The 19,671-nt window shown below is 43.4% G+C and overlaps 3 long non-coding RNA genes across 3 annotated transcripts in view; 1 reads left to right on the forward strand and 2 right to left on the reverse strand.

Annotated features, from left to right (window-relative positions):
* Nucleotides 1-1,538: 1,538 nt before the first annotated feature.
* Nucleotides 1,539-3,531, reverse strand: 4930505O20Rik. Its single transcript, XR_878966.2, has 3 exons — nt 3,437-3,531; nt 2,465-2,547; nt 1,539-1,600 (listed from the first exon to the last, which is right to left on the reverse strand). It is a non-coding gene; the product is annotated as an RIKEN cDNA 4930505O20 gene (long non-coding RNA).
* Gm39209 lies at nt 1,579-15,391 on the forward strand. Its single transcript, XR_878965.2, has 3 exons — nt 1,579-2,251; nt 14,574-14,824; nt 15,159-15,391. It is a non-coding gene; the product is annotated as a predicted gene, 39209 (long non-coding RNA).
* Nucleotides 14,111-19,671, reverse strand: part of Gm46044 — a 67,477-nt gene continuing 61,916 nt past the window's right edge. Inside the window, exon 3 of the long non-coding RNA XR_001778595.2 lies at nt 14,111-14,808. This is a non-coding gene — a long non-coding RNA (predicted gene, 46044). The remainder of the gene's footprint in view (nt 14,809-19,671) is intronic.

The following is a 19,671-nucleotide window of genomic DNA, read 5'->3' on the forward strand; positions in this document are numbered from 1 at the left end:
GATTAGAGTGATGCTGCTGCCTCAGCTCCAGAATGCAAAGGATAATTAAGGTGCAAGTTGCCTTCACCTCCTTGAACTGTTCTGGTGGTTTCTATGGACTTCTCTACTGTCTTTCCGAGTGAAATTTAGTGTTTGTAAGAAGGGTAACTTTTATCCTCTTCGTATTTTTTTACAATTAAATCAGCAGAAAAAGAAGAAAGAAAGAATTCTCTCCTGTGAACATCATCATCGACTCCATGTTTGACTCTAGTTGAAGTTCTTAAAATTGGATATTGAGGCAAGCAAGGGTGGTGTAGTTAGAAAACGGTTTCTCTGATGCTGCACTGTGGTCCCACGTTTGCACCTCTCCGCTGGGGTGTGAGAAAGATGCTTGGGCAGGAGAATAGGGAGACTACACTAGACTACATTTATCCTACGCTGCTGGGCTTGTGGCAAAGGGGTAGGAGAATGCAGCCTGGGCTGAGGGCCTCAGATCGAGTGGAAAAACAAAAACAAACAAACAAACAAACAAAAAAAAAACGACATAGGCTGAGGCTGAAGCTGAGGATTCCTGACTCCTGGGCATCCAGTCGGGGCTGGAAACTGAGTAGAGCCTGGAATGGAAAGGACCCACAGGCCTGCGAGGAGGAGTCCAGGGCCGAGGGTTCCCAATATTCTGGACATCCTGAAACCACTGGAAGTCAATGGAAGTTGGGGACAGAGGGGGCCCTCGGACTGAGGATGTTGAGCCGGGGGGGTGGGGGGGTGGGGAGGATGGGGAACTCCAGCTTAACCCAGCAGCAGCAAGTCTGGGAACATGGAGCCTTCTGGAGGATACTTATGTAGTGTGGCTCTGTAGACAAAGGCTTTCTCCATGTTCTCCATGCTGGTTCTTGATGAAAGAAACGTCATGCATTCATATCATTTATTAACTGTTGATCCTGGAAAATGAGTACATACTGATGTGTTAGAATGAAGGGTCGCATCTCAACAGCAACAGATCCCATTGTCACCTATGTGATGTCATAGGTTTGGAATGTCCTGATGCCAACGACCTCCCTTCTTATTATAAAGAGAAGGGAAGAAAAGGGGAGAGGGAAGCCAATGGTGAAAAGGGAACGAAGGTGTCGTGTCTCTTAAGCTGCTTCCTGCTGTCTAGGGGCAACCGTCAATTTTGGGGTATAGCTGGCTATCACCATCAGGATCCACTTGATAAATGGTCGCTTCAGGTTCCTCTGTGGACAGAGGATCTTCTGTGGGCAGTAGCTGGTAATCCTGTAAAAGGAGCTGATTAATATTTCTCCTTGAAGGAATGTAGAAACAAGATTAATGAGGCAGGGAGCAAATAACGCCAGGAAGATGACTAGGAAAGGTGTTACAAAAGGCAGTATCCACATATAGGATTTTCAAAAATCCCAGAGTTGGAGGTATCACAGTCTCTGAAGTTCTTGATGTCTGACTATAGCTCCTGGATTTTATTTCTCACTATCCTCCCAGATTGGTTGATGTAGAAACAGCATTCTTCTTGGAGGAACAGGCAGAGACCACCTTCTTTAGCTGACAGGACATCTAGCCCCTGTCGGTTCTGAAGTACCACGGCTGCCAAAGAATCGATCTGTTTCTGGATAGTAAGCACAGTTTCAGTCATTTCTTGAAGATTGCTTTTAAACTGGGAAGAGAATATATTATATTGGGTCATAGAAGTCATTTTCCCTGCAATTCCAGTACCAGCACCTATGGCTATTCCCATAGCAACCAAGAGCGGTGTGATTTGAACTGCCCTCTTATGTTGAGCAGCTATCATATCTACAACTGGGATTGGCAGGGGCTCGTTTCCCTGGATTACTCCCAGTTCAGGGAAAAGGAGTACCAACATGCAAACTCCTGACCAGATGGCGGGTAGGTGATGATATACCTGAGTGCCACAAAGAATTGATGTGTTCTGGACTGCAGGACATTGCGGCAAAGATGATATATTGAGGGTTATGGTTCTGTTGCAGTCTAGGGAGCTTAGCGGTGCTACAGGATAAGTCCCAGAGGTCTTAAAACAGTTTGCCATGCCAAAGAGAGGGATAGAGGTAAGGTATGGAGTCATGGCAACATCAGAGTCAGGGCAGCTGACAAAGGGTGAGGTAAGGTTGCTTGGCAGTACCACCAGAGATGCTGTAAGTGACAATTGTGAGTTAGTTCCAAGGATACACATAACCAGAAATCTTTAAAGCATCCAGGCCTCGTGAGAGTAAGATGTTGAGATGCCGAGGTCAAGCAAAAGGTGAAATGACAAGTTAGTGCCATTTATGAGGGGAGATGTCAAAGAGGTAAAGACCTCAGAGGAGTGTTTGATTATCTCTCCTACTATTCCTATATCGGTTCCTGACATCCAGCTATAGAGCAGTTTGCTGACCCTATTTGGAAAGACTGTTATCTGCGGGGCTTTTTTGGGAAGATGAGAAACCCATGTCTAATCCAGTGAGGTTGAGCTCACCTGCCAGAGTGGAGGCTCATTTTCTGGGATTGCAGATAGGACAGGTGGTCTTGACATCAACTGGAACTTAAGAGAGCACTATCCTGTTAGGGTCGATGTATATGAAAAAAGGTCAACTTTAGGTGGAGGAATGAAAGGTTTAAGGTGAGACAAATGGACCCAATGAGAGAGTCCCTCTGGTTTAGCAGCTGTAGGGGTCACGAGGATTACCTTAAAAGGGCCCTGCCAGACTTTGGGCGCGGAGTCAACGGACACCCACAAGGTCCCTAGAGGACTGACTATCCATGCGATCTTAGGACCACTGGTGAGTGGAACAGAAATTCTGTTCCATTCCAATCACGCGGGACCTGAGACAGCATTTAGGAAGTAGAAAACCCGGCCTGCCCAGGGTCACAATTCCCTTCTGGTCGGCGCCAGCACTGGGTCAACTTGGGCTCGTAGTCAGCGAACACCCCCAATGTCCCTAGAAGACTCTCCACACAAGGTCCCTAGAGGACTCTCCACCCGATCTTAGGACCAACGGTGAGTGGAACACAACTTCTGTTCCAATAGACAGCATTAGGGAAGCAGAAAACCCGGCCTGACCAGAGTCACAAGTCTCTTCTGGTCAGTGCCAGCACCAGGTAACCTTGGGCAAGGAGTCGTGGACACCTCCAAGGTCCCTAGAGGACTGTCCATGCGATCTTAGGACCTCTGGTGAATGGAACACAACATCTGTTCCAATCCAATCGCGCAGGACCTAAGACAGCATTAGGAAAGCAGAAAACTCGGCTGGAACAGGGTAACAAATCCCTTCTGGTCTGCACCAGCACCAGATCACCTCGGAAACAGAGTCAGAGGACACCCCCAAGGTCCCTAGAGGACTCTCCACGTGATCTTAAGACCACACGTGAGTGGAACACAACTTCTGTTCCATTCCAATAGACAACATTAGGGAAGCACAAAACCTGGCCCGACCTGGGTCACAAGTACCTTCTGGTCGGCACCAGCATCGGGTCACCTTGGGCAAGAAGTCGGTGGACAGCTACAAGTTCCCTAGAGTACTCTCCACTCGATCTTAGAACCTCTGGTGAATGGAACACAACTTCTGTTCCAATCCAATCGCGCAGGAACTGAGACAGCATTAGGAAAGCAGAAAACCTGGTCTGACCAGGGTCACAAATCCCTTCTGCTCAGCGCCAGCACCAGGTCACTTTGGGTGTGGAGTTGGCGGACTCCCCAAGGTGCCTAGAGGACATTCCACTCGATCATAGGACCACCGATGAGTGGAACAAAACTTCTGTTCCATTCCAATCACACGGGACTTGAGACAGCATTAAGAAAGCAGAAAACCCGGCTAGACCAAGGTCACAAATTTCTTCTGGTTGGTACCAGCACAGGGTCACCCTGGGCACAGAGTCAGTAGACACCCCAGAGGTTTCTTGAGGACTCTCCATGCAAACTTAGGACCACCAGTGAGTGGAAGAAAACTTCTGTTCCATTCCAATAGAGTGTATTAAGGAAGCAGAAAACCTGCCCTGACCAGGGTCACAAACCCCTTCCGGTCAGCACCAGCACCGGGTCACCTCGGGAATGGAGTTGGCAGACACCCCCAAGATCCCTAGAGGACTCTCCACTCGATCTTAGGAGTACCGGTGAGAGGAACACAACTTTTGTTCCATTCCAATCGCGCAGGACATGAGACAGTATTAAGGAAGCAGAAAACCCGGCCTGACCATGGTCACAAGGCCCTTCCGGTCAGCCACAGCACCAGGTCACCTTGGGCGCAGAGTCAGCGGACAACCCCAAGGTCCCTAGAGGACTCCTCTCCACACGATCTTAGGACCACCAGTGAGTGGAACACAACTTATGTTCCATTCCTTTAGGCAGCATTAAGGAAGCAGAAAACCCGGCCTGACCAGGGTCACAAGTCCCTTCCAGTCAGTGCCAGCACTGGGTAACCTTGGGTGAGGTGTCAATGGACACCCCCAAGGTCCCAAGAGGACTCTTCAAGTGATCTTATGACCTCTGGTGAGTGGAACACAACTTCTGTTTCATTCCAATTGCACGAGAACTGAGACAGTATTAAGGAAGCAGAAAACCCGGCCTGACCAGGGTCACAAGGCCCTTGCAGTCAGCGAAAGCACCAGATCACCTTGGGTGCAGCCTTGGCGGACACCCCCAAGGTCCCTAGAGGACTCTCCACACGATCTTAGGACCACTGGTGTGTGGAACACAACTTTTGTTCCATTCCAATCGCACAGTGCCTGCGACAGCATTAAGAAAGCAGAAAACCTGGCCTGACCAGGATCACAAATTCCTTCCGGTCAGCCACAGCACTAGGTCACCTTGGGTGCAGCCTTGGTGGACACCCCCAAGGTCCCTAGAGGACTCTCCACAGGATCTTAGGACCACTGGTGTGTGGAACACAACTTTTGTTCCATTCCAATCGCACAGTGCCTGCGACAGCATTAAGGAAGCAGAAAACCCGGCCTGACCAGGGTCACACAAGTCATTTCTGGTCGGCACAAGCACCAGCTAACCTTGGGCGCAGAGTCGGCAGACTCCCCAAGGTCCCTGGAGGACAGCTGCTGAGGCAGACCCTGTTTCGGGCTCCAGCATAGAGGCACCTTCCTGACAGAGGAGAGGGCTTTGCCGGAGCACTTGGGGGAGCCATCTTGGTTCCTGGATCCCTCTGAGACTAGTCTGCACAGGTGAGAGTGTGGACTACAGAAGCTAACATCTTCTGGGACAGGCCGAAGTGACACAGCTTCTGGGTCAGGCCCTGTTTCAGGCCTTCATCTTCTGCCAGGAGGCATGTCTGAATGCCAGATATTTGTGCACCTAAGGAGAGCTTGCCTGAAGAGAATGCTCGGACCACTGAAACTCAGGAGAGAGCTAGTCTCCCAGGTCTGCTGATAAAGGCTAACAATCATAAGAGGAACAAGCTCTAACCAGAGACAACTATAACAACTAACTCCAGAGATTACCAGATGGTGAAAGGCAAACGTAAGAATCTTACTAACAGAAACCAAGACCACTCACCATCATCAAAACGTAGCACTCCCAACTCAACCAGTCCTGGGCACACCAACACACCCAAAAACCTAGACCCGGATTTAAAAACATATCTCATAATGATTGTAGAGGACATCAAGAAGGACTTTAATAACTCAATTAAAGAAATACAGGAGAACACTGCTAAAGAGTACAAGTCCTTAAAGAAAAACAGGAAAACACATCCAAACAGGTGATGGAAATGAACAAAACCATACTAGAACTAAAAAGGGAAGTAGACAGAATAAAGAAAACCCAAAGTGAAGCAAAACTAAAGATAGAAACACTAGGAAAGAAATCTGGAAATATAGATGTGAGCATCAGCAACACAATACAAGAGATGGAAGAGAAAATCTCAGGTGCAGAAGATTTCATAGAGAACATCGGCACAACAATCAAAGAAAATGCAAAATGCAAAAAGATCCTAACAAAAAACATCCAGGAAATCCAGGACACAATGAGAAGACCAAACCTACAGATAATAGGACTAGACAAGAATGAAGATTTTCAACTTAAAGGGCCAGCAAATATCTTCAACAAAATAATAAAAGAAAACTTCCCAATCCTAAAGAAAGAGATGCCCATGAACATACAGGAAGCCTACAGAACTCCAAATAGACTGGACCAGAAAAGAAATTCCTCCCGGCACATAATCAGAACAACAAATGCACTAAATAAAGATAGAATATTAAAAGCAGTAAGGGAAAAAGGTCAAGTAACATATAAAGGCAGGCCTATTAGAATTACACCAGACTTTTCACCAAAGACTATGAAAGCCAGAAGATCCTGGACAGATGTTATACAGACACTAAGAGAACACAAATGCCAGCCCAGGCTACTATACCCAGCCAAACTTTCAATTACCAAAGATGGAGAAACCAAATTATTCACCGACAAAAACAAATTCACACAATATCTTTCCACGAATCCAGCCCTTCAAAGGATAATAACAGAAAAAACCATTACAAGGATGGAAACCACACCCTCAAAAGAGCAAGAAAGTAATCCTTCAACAAACCTAAAAGAAAACAGCGACAAGAACAGAATGGCAATTCTAACAATGAAATAATAGGAAGCAACAATAACTTTTCCATAATATCTCTTAATATCAATGGACTCAATTCCCCAATAAAAAGACATAGACTAACAAACTGGCTACACAAACAGCATCCAAAATTTTGTTGCTTACAGGAAACCCATCTCACAGAAAAAGAAAGACCCTACCTCAGAATGAAAGGCTGGAAAACAATTTTCCAAGCAAATGGTCTGAAGAAACAAGCTGGAGTAGCCATTCTAATATCGAATAAAATCGACTTCCAACCCAAAGTTATCAAAAAAGACAAGGAGGGAAACTTCATACTTATAAAAGTTAAAATCTTCCAAGAGAAACTCTCAATTCTGAATAACTATGCTTCAAATGCAAGGGCAGCCACATTCATTAAAGACACTTTAGTAAAGCTCAAAGCATACATTGCACCTCACACAATAATAGTGGGATAATTCAACACACCACTTTCATCAATGGACAGATCGTAGAAACAGAAACTAAACAGGGATACAATGAAAGTATCAGAAGTTATGAAACAAATGGATTTAACAAATATCTACAGAACATTTTATCTGAAAACAAAAGGATATACCCTCTTCTCAGCACCTCAGGTACCTTCTTCAAAACTGACTATATAATTGGTCACAAAAAGGCCTCAACAGATACAAAAATATTGAAATTGTCCCATGCATTCTATCAGATCACCATGGCCTAAGGCTGATCTTCAATAACAACATAAATAATAGAAAGCCAACATTCACATGGAAAATGAACAACACTCTTCTCAATGATACCTTGGTCAAAAAAGGAATAAAGAAATTAAAGACTTTTTAGAGTTTAATGAAATGAAGCCACAACATACTCAAACTTATAGGACACAATGAAAGCATTTCTAAGAGGAAAACTCATAGCTCTGAGTGCCTTCAAAAAGAAACTAGAGAGAGCACACACTAGCAGCTTGACAACACACCTAAAAGCTCTAGAACAAAAGGAAGCAAATTCACCCAAGAGGAGTAGAAGGCAGAAAATAATCAAACTCAGGGGCAAAATCAACCAAGTGGAAACAAGAAAAACTATTCAAAGAATCAGCCAAACGAGGAGCTGGTTCTTTGAGAAAATCAACAAGATAGATAAACCCTTAGCCAGACTCACTAGAGGGCACAGGGACAGCATCCTAATTAACAAAATCAGAAATGAAAAGAGAGACATAGCAACAGTTCCTGAAGAAATTCAAAACACCATCATATCCTTCTACAAAAGGCTATACTTGACAAAACTGGAAAACCTGGATGAAATGGTCAAATTTATAGACAGATACCAGGTACCAAAGTTAAATTAGTATCAGGTTAATGATCTAAATAGTCTTTATATCCCCTAAAGAAATAGAAACAGTCATTAATAGTCTCCCCCAAAAGAAGCCCAGGACCAAATGGGTTTAGTGCAGAGTTCTATCAGACCTTCAAAGAAGATCTAATTCCAGTTCTTCACAAACTATTCCACAAAATAGTAGAAGAAGGTACTCTACCCAGTTCATTCTATGAAGCCACAATTACTCTGATACCTAAACCACAGAAAGACCCAACAAAGATAGAGAACCTCAGACCAATTTCCCATATGAATATAATTGCAAAAATACTCAATAAAATTCTCACTAACCGAATCCAAGAACACATCAAAACAATCATCCATCCTGACCAAGTAGGTTTCATTCCAGGGGTGCAGGGATGGTTTAATATATGGGAATCCATCAATGTAATCTACTATATAAACAAACTCAAAGACAAAAACTACATGATCATCTCATTAGATCTGGAGAAAGCTTTTGACAAAATCCAACATCATTTCATGATAAAAGTCTTGGAAAGATCAGGAATTCGAGGCCCATAACTAAACATGATAAAAGCTATCTACAGAAAACCAGTAGCCAACATCAAAGTAAATGGTGAGAAGCTGGAAGCAGTCCCACTAAAATTAGGGACTAGACAAGGCTGTCCACTTTCTCGATACCTATTCTGCATAGTATTTGAAGTCCTAGCCAGAGCAATTGGACAACAAAAGGAGATCAAGGGGATACAAATTGGAAAGGAAGAAGTCAAAATATCACTTTGTGCAGATGATATGATAGTATATATAAGTGACCCTAAAAATTCCACCTGAGAACTTCTAAACCTGATAAACAGCTTCAGTGAAGTAGCTGGATATAAAATTAACTCAAACAAGACAATGGCCTTTCTCTATACAAAGAATAAACAGGCTGAGAAAGAAATTAGGGAAACAACACCCTTCTCAATAGTCACAAATAATATAAAATACCTTGGCGTGACTCTAACTAAGGAAGTGAACGATCTGTATGATAAGAATTTTAAGTCTCTGAAGAAAGAAATTAAAGAAGATCTCAGAAGATGGAAAGATCTCCCATGCTCATGGATTGGCAGGATCAATATAGTAAAAATGGCTATCTTGCCAAAAGCAATGTACAGATTCAATGCAATCCCCATCAAAATTCCAACTCAATTCTTCCATGAATTAGAAAGGGCAATTTGCAAATTCATCTGGAATAACAAAAAACCTAGGATAGCAAAAACTCTGCTCAAGGATAAAAAAACCTCCGGTGGAATCACCATGCCTGACCTAAAGCTGTACTACAGAGCAATTGTGATTAAAAAACAAAAAACAAAAACAAAACAAAACCAAAAAAAAAAAAAACCTCATGGTACTGGTATAGCAACAGACAAATAGACCAATGGAATAGAATTGAAGACCCATAAATGAACCCACACACCTTTGATCACTTGATCTTTGACAAGGGAGCTAAAACCATCAAGTGGAAAAAAGACAGCATTTTCAACAAATGGTGCTGGCACAACTAGCGATTATCATGTAGAAGAATGTGAATTGATCCATTCCTATCTCCTTGTACTAAGGTCAAGTCTAAGTGGATCAAGGAACTCCACTTGAAACCAGAGACACTGAAACTTATAGAGGAGAAATTGGGGAAAAGCCTCGAAGATATGGGCGCAGGGGAAAAATTCCTAATTAGAACAGCAATGGCTTCTGCTGTAAGATCAAGAATCGACAAATGGGAATTCATAAAACTCCAAAGCTTCTGTAAGGCAAAAGATACTGCCAATAAGACAAAAAGGCCACCAACAGATTGGGAAAAGATCTTTACCTATCCTAAATCAGATAGTGGACTAATATCCAACATATATAAAGAACTCAAGAAGGTGGACTCCAGAAAATCAAATAACCCCATTAAAAAATGGGGCTCAGAGCTAAACAAAGAATTCTCACTTGAGGAATACCGAATGGCTGAGAAGCACCTGAAAAAATGTTCAACATCCTTAATCATCAGGGAAATGTATATCAAAGCAACCCTGAGATTCCACCTCACACCAGTCAGAATGGCTAAGATAAAAAATTCAGGTAACAGCAGATGCTGGCAAGGATGTGGAGAAAGAGGAACGCTCCTCCATTGTTGGTGGGATTGCAAGCTTGTACAACCACTCTGGAAATCAGTCTGATGATTCCTCAGAAAAATGGACATAGTACTACAGGAGGGTCCCGCAATACCTCTCCTGGGCATATATCCAGAAGATGTTCCAACTGGTAAAAAGGACACGTGCTCCACTATGTTCATAGCAGCCTTATTTATAATAGCCAGAACCTGGAAAGAACCCAGATGTCCCTCAACAGAGGAATGGATACAGAAAATGTAGTAAATTTACACAATTGATTACTACTCAATTATTAAAAAGAATGAATTTATGAAATTCCTAGGCAAATGGATGGATCTGGAGGGCATCATTCTGAGTGAAGTAACCCAATTGAAAGAAAGAAAACTAAATTCAAGACTTCAAAGCCCTAGCCAGAAAGTTTATTCAAGGTCCATGACTCATGCGGCTTCCTAGGAGGGCTTTTTGGGCTTAGAGCAAAGAACAAAGGTTGTAAAGTCATCCCAGGAACCAACTAGCCATAAAGATAGGGAAGGCATACAAGAATGTCTGGACTGGCCCGGCGCCTCCCTATCTCCTGCCCTTCAGACCTAAGTTAAATGTTAATCAGATGCTCTGTTGTTACCTTGATCTGCATTTACAGTCTGCTGATGTTTAAATGGACCAATCATGTGAAACCACGCCAATTCCTCCCCCAGCCCCAGACCCTTTTCTATAAAAACCTCTAGCTTTCAAGCCTCGTGGTCAAATCCACTGTCTCCTGCGTGAGATACGACCTGGAGCTCTGCCATTAAACTACCTCGTGTATTTACATCAAGATGGTCTGTTCGTGATTCTTGGGTGCAAGCCGAATCGGGAGTTGAATGCAGGTTTCCCCAATTGGTTCTTTCACAATCACAAAAGAACTCACATGATATGTACTCACTGATAAGTGGATATTAGCCCAGATACTTAGAATTCCCAAGATACAAGATACAATTTGCAAAACACATGAAACTCAAGAAGAACAAAGACCAAAGTGTGGACACTTTGCCCCTTCTTAGAATTGGGAACAAAACACCCATGGAAGGAGTTAGAGATAAAGTTTGGAGCTGAGATGAAAGGATGGACCATCTAGAGACTGCCATATCCAGGGATCCATCCCATAATCAGCTTCCAAACGCTGACACCATTGCATACACTAGTAAGATTTTGCTGAAAGGACCCAGATATAGCTGTCTCTTGTGAGGCAATGCCTGGGCCTAGCAAACACAGAAGTGGATGCTCACAGTCAGCTATTGGATGGATCACAGGGCCCCCAATGGAGGAGTTGGAGGAAGTACCCAAGGAGCTAAAGGGAACTGCAATCCTATAGGTGGAACAACAATATGAACTAACCAGTACCTCCCCCGGAGCTCGTGTCTCTAGCTGCATATGTATCAGAAGATGGCCTAGTCGGCCATCATTGGAAAGAGAGGCCCATTGGTCTTGCAAACTTTATATGCCTCAGTACAGGGGAACACCAGGGCCAAGAAGTGGGAGTGGGTGGGTAGGGGAGTGGTGGGGAGGGTATGGGGGACTTTTGAGATAGCATTGGAAATGTAAATGAAGAAAATATCAAATAAATAAATAAATAAATAAATAGCCCTGCCATTTAGGAGAGAGGGGTGAGGACTGATGATCTGGAGGAGATAGAAGGACTTGGTCTCCAATGTTGACAGGCAGTGGACAGGAGACAGTGTGCCTGAGGTATGTGGTGATCAGCAAAGTTCCATAGGGGAGAACGCAGATGGGAAAGTAATGGAGTAAGTAAAGGGTCTGGGAGGGGAGAGTACTTAGGTGAAAGACCAGGAGTTAGGACTGGACATCCATACATGAGTTCAAAGGGCGAGATGAAGAGAGGTTGCTTGGAACGAGCTTGTACCCTGAAAAAAGCCAGAGTGAAGGAGTTTTGCCCAAACAATGTGAAGTTCTTGTGACAGCTTAATAAGAGTGGTTTTTAAAAGAGTGGTTAGGTCTTTCTACCTTGCCTGAAGATTGAGGGTGGTAGGACATATGAAAATGCCAGGGGACATCTAGGGGCTTAGAATTTCAAAAACTTGGGAAGTAAATTCGGGACCATTGTCTGATTGGAGAGAGGCTGGGACACCAAACTAGGGGATGATCTCTTGGAGGAGGAGGTCAGAGACTGTCTGAGCCCTTTTGTTAGTTGTGAAAAATGCCTCTACCCACCCCAAGAAGGTGTCCACCAAGACCAGGAGGTACTTGGCACATCTGATGGTGGGAATGTGAGTAAAGTCAAGTTGCCAATCAGTTCCAGGAAGGGAACCTCTAGCCTGATGGGTAGGAAAAGGGGTGCTACGATACCTTGAGTTGGAGTCAGACATCTGACAGATTTTTGCAAGAAGCAGTGATAGATCTTTAAAAGTCTTCAAGAGTAGTCTGTAGGTGAGTCTTAACAAAAGAAGACAATGCTTGGCTGTTAGGATGAAAGAGTTGGTGAAGATAGGACAGAATTTGGAGGGTGTCAGGGGGTGAAGGTGGAGATGTAGGTTTTAGTGTAAGAATGTCTTGGGAAGGATAACACAAGTATCCCTCTGGCTAAAATACCACCTGCAGAGTTATAATCCCATTGAGGATTCTGTTCATTGAGGATTCTGTTCAGGCACTGTCTCTGATCTGATTGGATACTACATGTTTGATGAATTTCATCTGCATGTGCTCTCGCTTGCTCCCAAATTTGCCCGCATTCCTCGGAAAGTAAGTTATTAGTAAGTATCATATGTATATCCTGGAAAGTCAAGCTGTAAGATTGAGTACTGTACTGAAACTCTTTAATAAAGGCAGAGGAGTTAGAGGTATAAGAACCCAGCCTCTTTTCTATGTGAGAAAGTTCACTGAGTGAGAAAGGAACATGTACTCTGACAAGGCCATCTACCCCTGTAACTTCTCTTAGAGGAAGAGCCGTTGCTGGGTCAGGTGTCCCTGGGGGGAAGGACTTGGGGGTTTAACTGTGGCCTTAGAGAGAGTGATAGGCGGGGTGAAGGTAGGTGCCAATTTAGAATGTTTGAAGGGACCTACGGCTGGCACAGAAGAAGAGTTAGAGGTAGCAGGCTCTGGGGTATCTCGGTGAGGAGAAACTGAGGCAGAAGTTTGGGTTTTCGGTGGCTTGGAGACAGGTCTGCAGTGGAAAGAAGGTTGTTCATTAGCTGGATCTAACATTGTGGTGTCATCTAGCAGAGGTTGTATAGGTTTCATCCAAGAGGAGTTGGATTGGAGAGCAAGGAGAACACATAGAAGGATTAGAGTGAAGATAGGTGAAGGCTTTAGTATAGATAACCTCTTTCCATTTTCCAGTTCTCTGACCATATGTATTAAGATCGCTTAAAATAATTGGATCTAGGGTACCATCAGGTAGCCATTTGGAACCATCATCTAGTGGGTACTGAATCCAGACCTTATTGCAGAGGTACATTAATTTTGATGCCTTCAAAGGAGGTATTAGCTTCAAAGATTTGAGATTTTCCAGGAGACATCCCAGTAGGGTGCCTGGGGGTACATTCGAAGACATCATATTACCCATTTGGGGGGTTACTGGATTATTCCTACCAGCGTCCAGAGAACAATCCAGAAACCAAAAAGGAAATCAGCCAGGCTAGATGCCCAAGTCGTCATGAGGGCTTTTAGTGGCCACCCAGTAAGCCCCGGGCTTACTGTAGAAAGTGCTCTACCCTGGATCATTTCAAGCGGAGAGGTAGGGGACTTTGGGGGAGGAGGGCAGGAGTCACCTAAACAGTCGATGTCTTAACTCATGTGTCAGGGAGAGGCATGACTGTAAAATGCCAACCCCTTAGTCACCAGAAAAGGTTGGCCAAGCCTTATCTGGGAAATTAGAGGCCCTCTGCCACGCTCTCCAGTCGAGTCAGTTTGACAGGCGGAGGCTTGGAAGCTGCTCATGAGGAAAAAAGAGTTTCAAGGAAGCTCTCCTCCTGGAGTCTGGCATTCTCTCTAACCCATACATTAATTTTCCATTCCCGCATTAGTCTAGTGTATGGATCCACGTGCTCTCTATTAGTATTACCCTTTTATAAGTGCCTTTTAAGATTAATAGGCAGCGACACAGCCATTGCTTACTCGTGTATTTTAAATATTTATTCCTTCAGTAGTTATTTTCACAAAAGAGTCATGAAATACAGATGGTATTCAAATAAAAAGAAATTTAAAAAATTCTACCCCACAGCATGAGTGGGCCTGTGTCAAGCCAGGCCTAAAAGTGTCCATGTCCCCAGCTCTGCTCCATTGGCAGGCACATGCTGGTGGCCACACTCACTTTGAGATTCTAGAACTAAGTATGTCTTCTGCTGGCAGCACAGAGTAGAGCATTCCAAGAAGGGCTTTCTCTCCAAACATGTAGGTCACTGAGAGTTTAACAAACAGATCATTTTGGAGTGCTCTTGGGTCAGAAGTCTCTGAAGGATTCTAGGAGATCCAAGGCCCTGCAAAGGAAAGGCAATTGCAAAGAATCCAGTGTTCCCATGTATAGCACCCTCTCCTCCCTCTCATACACTGACGTGTTCTGGTTTGCCCACAGGTCTCCATGCTTTGTCTCTTCTGCCCTAAAATGGGGGCAAAGCAGGCCCTGGTCATGTGCTGCATCTTGTCCCTTGAGGGTCAGTAAGATGACTATTGGAGATCTGTTCTGCTCAGCCTCAGCCTTTGCATAGATGCACATCACAGCCTCCAAGGAGACCCCTTTGGATATGTACAAATATAAGGTTCTTTGGAAACCTCAGGACATGATGACATCATGAAGCAACGTGCAAGTCCTAAAAATAAGAAAGGGTATTAATAAACTCAATGATATGTGAAAGATGACAATGAGTTTCCCATTAAGAGCTCAATGTGTGTGAGAGTATGTGTGTGAGTATGTGTGAAAGTGTGTGTGAGAGTGTGTGTGAATGTGTGTATGTGTGTGTGTGGGGGGGAGTTTGTGTATGCAAGTATGTGTGTGAGTGTGTGAAAGTGTGTGTGTGAATGTGTGTGAGTTTGTGTATGCAAGTATGTGTGTGAGTGTGTGTATGTGAGTATGTATTTGAGTGTGTGTATGTGAGTGGGATCCTTCAAAACAACATCTCACAAAACTTATTTACCATTGGCATGTGTGCTTCTTTTGCAGGATGATGACTCTAGACTTTTATGAGCCAGTATCAGCCAACTCAACAGCGACTAGTTGAATAGCACATCTCGTGAAAGGTGTTGACATTTACTTCTAAAAGACAAATTTGTAATCACATGGCAGAAAGGATGCTCCCATTGTTATTTATGTGCCTAGCCATCATGAATATGAGTGAGAGACCAGAGGATGGTCACACAAAGTTTCACATACATCATCACATGAGAAACTTCTCAATGAAGGTAAAAGTCTCATTCTGAAATATTATTTTCCTTCTTGCCCTTCAAGTATATTCGATTCCCTTGATCTCTCTATACGAACAAGCAATCCTTGCTTCTCCCAACAGCTTCCCACAGTGCTACAGGCAGGAAGTCCACTGCTGTCATCAGTTCTAGGACTTGCCCTCAGGAACCACTTCAAGGTCACAGCCGAGTGCCTAGGGGACAGCTTATCCTCAGTTTCTAGTCATTGCAAGAATCCAACATGCTAGCCCTTCTGCCCAACTCAAGACATCTCTGAAGGTCCAACTCCCAGAGAGTCAGCAAGGTCAAAGTGCAACTCTTTCATGGTCCAGTATTTTCCCCACATAATCCTGCTTCCTTCTCAAGAGCATTTCAAAATCTATGCACATTCTCACCTAAGTCTCAGATCCTGTTGCTCACACACCTGACCTAAAGCCCTCTGCCCTGACTCTGCTTTATTTTTCTTCACAGCCCTCATTAAATGCAGTGTTCTACTCAATTAATTTCTGACCTGTGACACTCATTTTCTACAGCATTATTAGCCAGCTCTCCCTCCCATTGGATCAACTGCCCCAATGGGCAGATATTTTGTTTCAACTGCTGCTGTAACAGCAAAACTTGGAGCACTGGAAATACTAAATAGATTTCTATGATCAATATTGAACAAAGGAAAGTTAAAACTTGCAATTTTATGTTCTGTTTGCATGGCTATTGATTGGCAGTGTGCCTGAACCCCAGATTTTACGGTCTACCAGCAATCCAATATGTATGGACTAGTGGCCACTTATTGAGCATGACAGAAATGTTGGCTACATGAAGGGAGGTGCCCCAGCAGAATTATCTGGCCCTAACACTCTTAGGGCATTCTTGCATTTTTCTAATTTTGTCTAACTTTATAATAGTCACCTTCAGAATAATAGGTAGCATTCACACCAGGTCACAGAGCTTTGCAAATATTATTTCAGCCTGATCAATGCGGATGAAAACTATGTAAATGACACAGAATTGTTATCCCAATTTTACTAATGAAGACACCAAAGGTTTGAACATTGAAGTGACTTTTTCAATGGCAGCTCTATGTTGTCATAAAACAGTAAAAAGAAAAACCTGTCTCAGGGGTTCCTTCCCTTAGACTATTTATGTTCCCAGATACGCACATAGACACGCACATAGCCTTTATATTTTTTAATATGCCTTATGCATCACAGTAGCCGAGCAACTGCCTAATCTCCATGCTGTAGAATCTACTTTCCTACCGACAACTCCCAGTAACCACTTACTAATTCCTATGTTCCAACTTGGCTGCTCTTGACACAACTGAGCAGCCCTCTGGGCCACATTGTTTTGGCCCTTTTTTATGGCCGCTCTCCTTCTCCTTCCTGTACATTCTACCCCATGATGACTTCTTTCTCTCACCCCCTGAATGTTCTTACCCTTCCAATGCTGCTTTGGTTTTTTTGTTTATTTGTTTTGTTTTGCTTTGCTTTGCCCAGGAAACTTAAACCCTGCCTATGTCTCTTCTCCCCAGCTATTGGATGCTGCCATTTTTATTTACCAATCAGAATTAACTGAGGCCGGGGTCCCTCATGCTACATGCAGACTCCAAATCTTAGAGGGCAGCTCTTTACATTACAATAAATAGTAAAAGACAAAGCCTTGGCAGATCCCCAGACCCAGCAGATCCCGGAGCTGAGTTGAGCCCAGATGTATGTATGCACTCCCAACCCACGCTCGCTCTTTCTATCCGTGTCACACACTAATCATTCCCCAGAGCACAGCTGTCTGAAGAGGAGAGTGCAGCCACTTCACTAGCCCACCTAAAGGAGCCTACGTGAAGCTTTTACAACTCCAAATAGTGTATTTACCTAAAAATAGTTTATGGAAATTCTGGGGTGTTGTTTTTCAATGTTCCCTCTTATTATTGTCAGAGATTTTCTGGGAAAAAAAAAGCCCACTTCCAATCTATTGAATTCACCTAAACACTCACCTAAATCCTCTATCTCCCTACAGAGAAGACAAACATAGCACACATCTCCAACAATCTTCTGGTTATGTGGTAACTTTTATTATTTTACACATTTTACATATAATTATAAAACCATAAAAAATGTATGTAACCAAAATCAAGAAAATTACATAGTACATCCCCACAAAGATCACATTATCACAGGACTATTTGTGTAAATCTCTAGTATACACACACACTCACACACACACATTCCTCACTCTCTAGTGTGTGTAGGCATAATGTTATTGTGCTCTGTGTAAAGATTACCCTTGTATTATTCAAATGCTGATTTCTCTGCCCCCCATATCTGGTTGCAATCTGGACCTGAAACTGTGATGTTTATTCCAAGTATCTCCTTTCTCAATGTTGCGTAAACGTTGCTCCCCATTCCTTCTATGATGTGTCAATAAAAGATGATCAGCTGATGGCCGAGCAGAGGAGAGAATCAAGCTGGACTTCTGATCCCAGCCAGGGGAGGGGTAGAGAGGGAGGAGGAAAGGATCAAGGAGACACCTTGGGAACTCACTGGAGCAGAGAGAGCCAGACCAATACTAAAATGCAGGTATCTCGGGGGTTTTGGCTGGGAGGCAGCTAGATTAGCTTGTACTATAGAATAAATTAATAACTGCTCAGGTATTGTGAAGTAAAGCTTGATTAAATAAATCATATAGTCTCCATCCTGTTTATTCAGGAGCTACATAGGCTAGTGTGGGGTGCAAACCCCCCATAAATTACTACTACAAGTATGTGTCTGTTTGTTTGTGTATATGAACACCCATTATATAAACATCACACACATCATCAATGAATGTTTTGAGGGGTGATTTTTGTTTTTTTAGTTTTAGAATTTTGAGTTTTTGTGTGTTTAGTTTGGTGTTTGTTTGTTTGTTTGTTTGTTGAAACAGGTTCAACTGTTTAGCCCCAGATGATCTGGAATGTATAGACCAGGCTAACCTTGAACTCACAGAGATCCACCTACCTCTGCCTCCCTGAAGGGTTATGCCACCCCACAGAGCTTTCATGCTCTTCTTAAACATTTATTTATTTACTTGTGTGTGTATGTATATGTGTGCATGTGTACATGCACATATGAAATTCAGAGAACTTATAGAAGCCAATTTTCTCTTTGCCCAATGTAGGTCTTGGAAACTAAACTCAGGTCATCAGCATTTGGAACCAACACCTTTATCCACTGAGCCATCTCCTTGGTCCAATATATGTCATGTTACAAATTTCTCTTATGGGCTATTTTACAAGGAAATTGTATCTTATCATTTGAACATCTTGAAATCAACTAGGATTTTAAGAGCATTTTAAACGGGTGATATATATATATACACACACATATATATATAATTAATGTGATGGTCCACATCACATAAGTAATAGCCAAAACTCCCCTTTTTCCTACAGACACGATATCTCTTTATCAGTATGACCACTGAGTATACAAGAGAATACCTAATAGCCAGAAGCTGCAAAGAACCCAGATGCCCCTCAACAGAGGAATGGATACAGAAAATGTGGTACATTTACACATGGAGTACTACTCAGCTATTAAAAACAATGAATTTATGAAATTCTTGGGCAAATGGATTTATCTGGAGGGCATCATCCTGAGTGAGGTAACCTCATCACAAAAGAAGTCACTTGATATGCACTCACTGATAAGTGGATATTAGCCCAGAAACTTAGAATACCCAAGATACAATTTGCAAAACACAGGAAAATCAAGAAGAAGGAAGACCAACGCGTGGATACTTCATTCCTCCTTAGAATAGGGAACAAAACACCCATGGAAGGAGTTACAGAGACAAAGTTTGGAGTTAAGACGAAAGGATGGACCATCCAGAGACTACCCCACCCTGGGGATCCATCCCCTAATCAGCCACCAAACGGAGACACTATTGCATACGCCAGCAAGAATTTGCTGAAAAGACCCTGATATAGCTGTCTCGTGTATGCCAGTGCCTGGCAAATAGAGAAGTGGATGCTCACAGTCATCTATTGGATGGAACATGGGGCCCCCAATGGAGGAGCTAGAGAAAGAACCCAAGGAGCTGAAGAGGTCTGCAACCCTATAGGAGAAACAACAATATGAACTAACCAGTGCCCCCAGAGCTCATGTCTCTAGCTGCATATATAGCAGAAGATAGCCTAGATGGCCATCATTGGGAAGAGCCGCCCCCCCCCTTGGTCTTGCAAATGTTATATGCCCCAGTACAGGGGAATGCCAGGGCCAAGACGTGGGAGTGGGTGGGTAGGG

The sequence above is a fragment of the Mus musculus genome, chromosome 8, assembly GCF_000001635.26.
Source record: "Mus musculus strain C57BL/6J chromosome 8, GRCm38.p6 C57BL/6J".
Classification (NCBI taxonomy): Eukaryota; Metazoa; Chordata; class Mammalia; order Rodentia; family Muridae; genus Mus; species Mus musculus.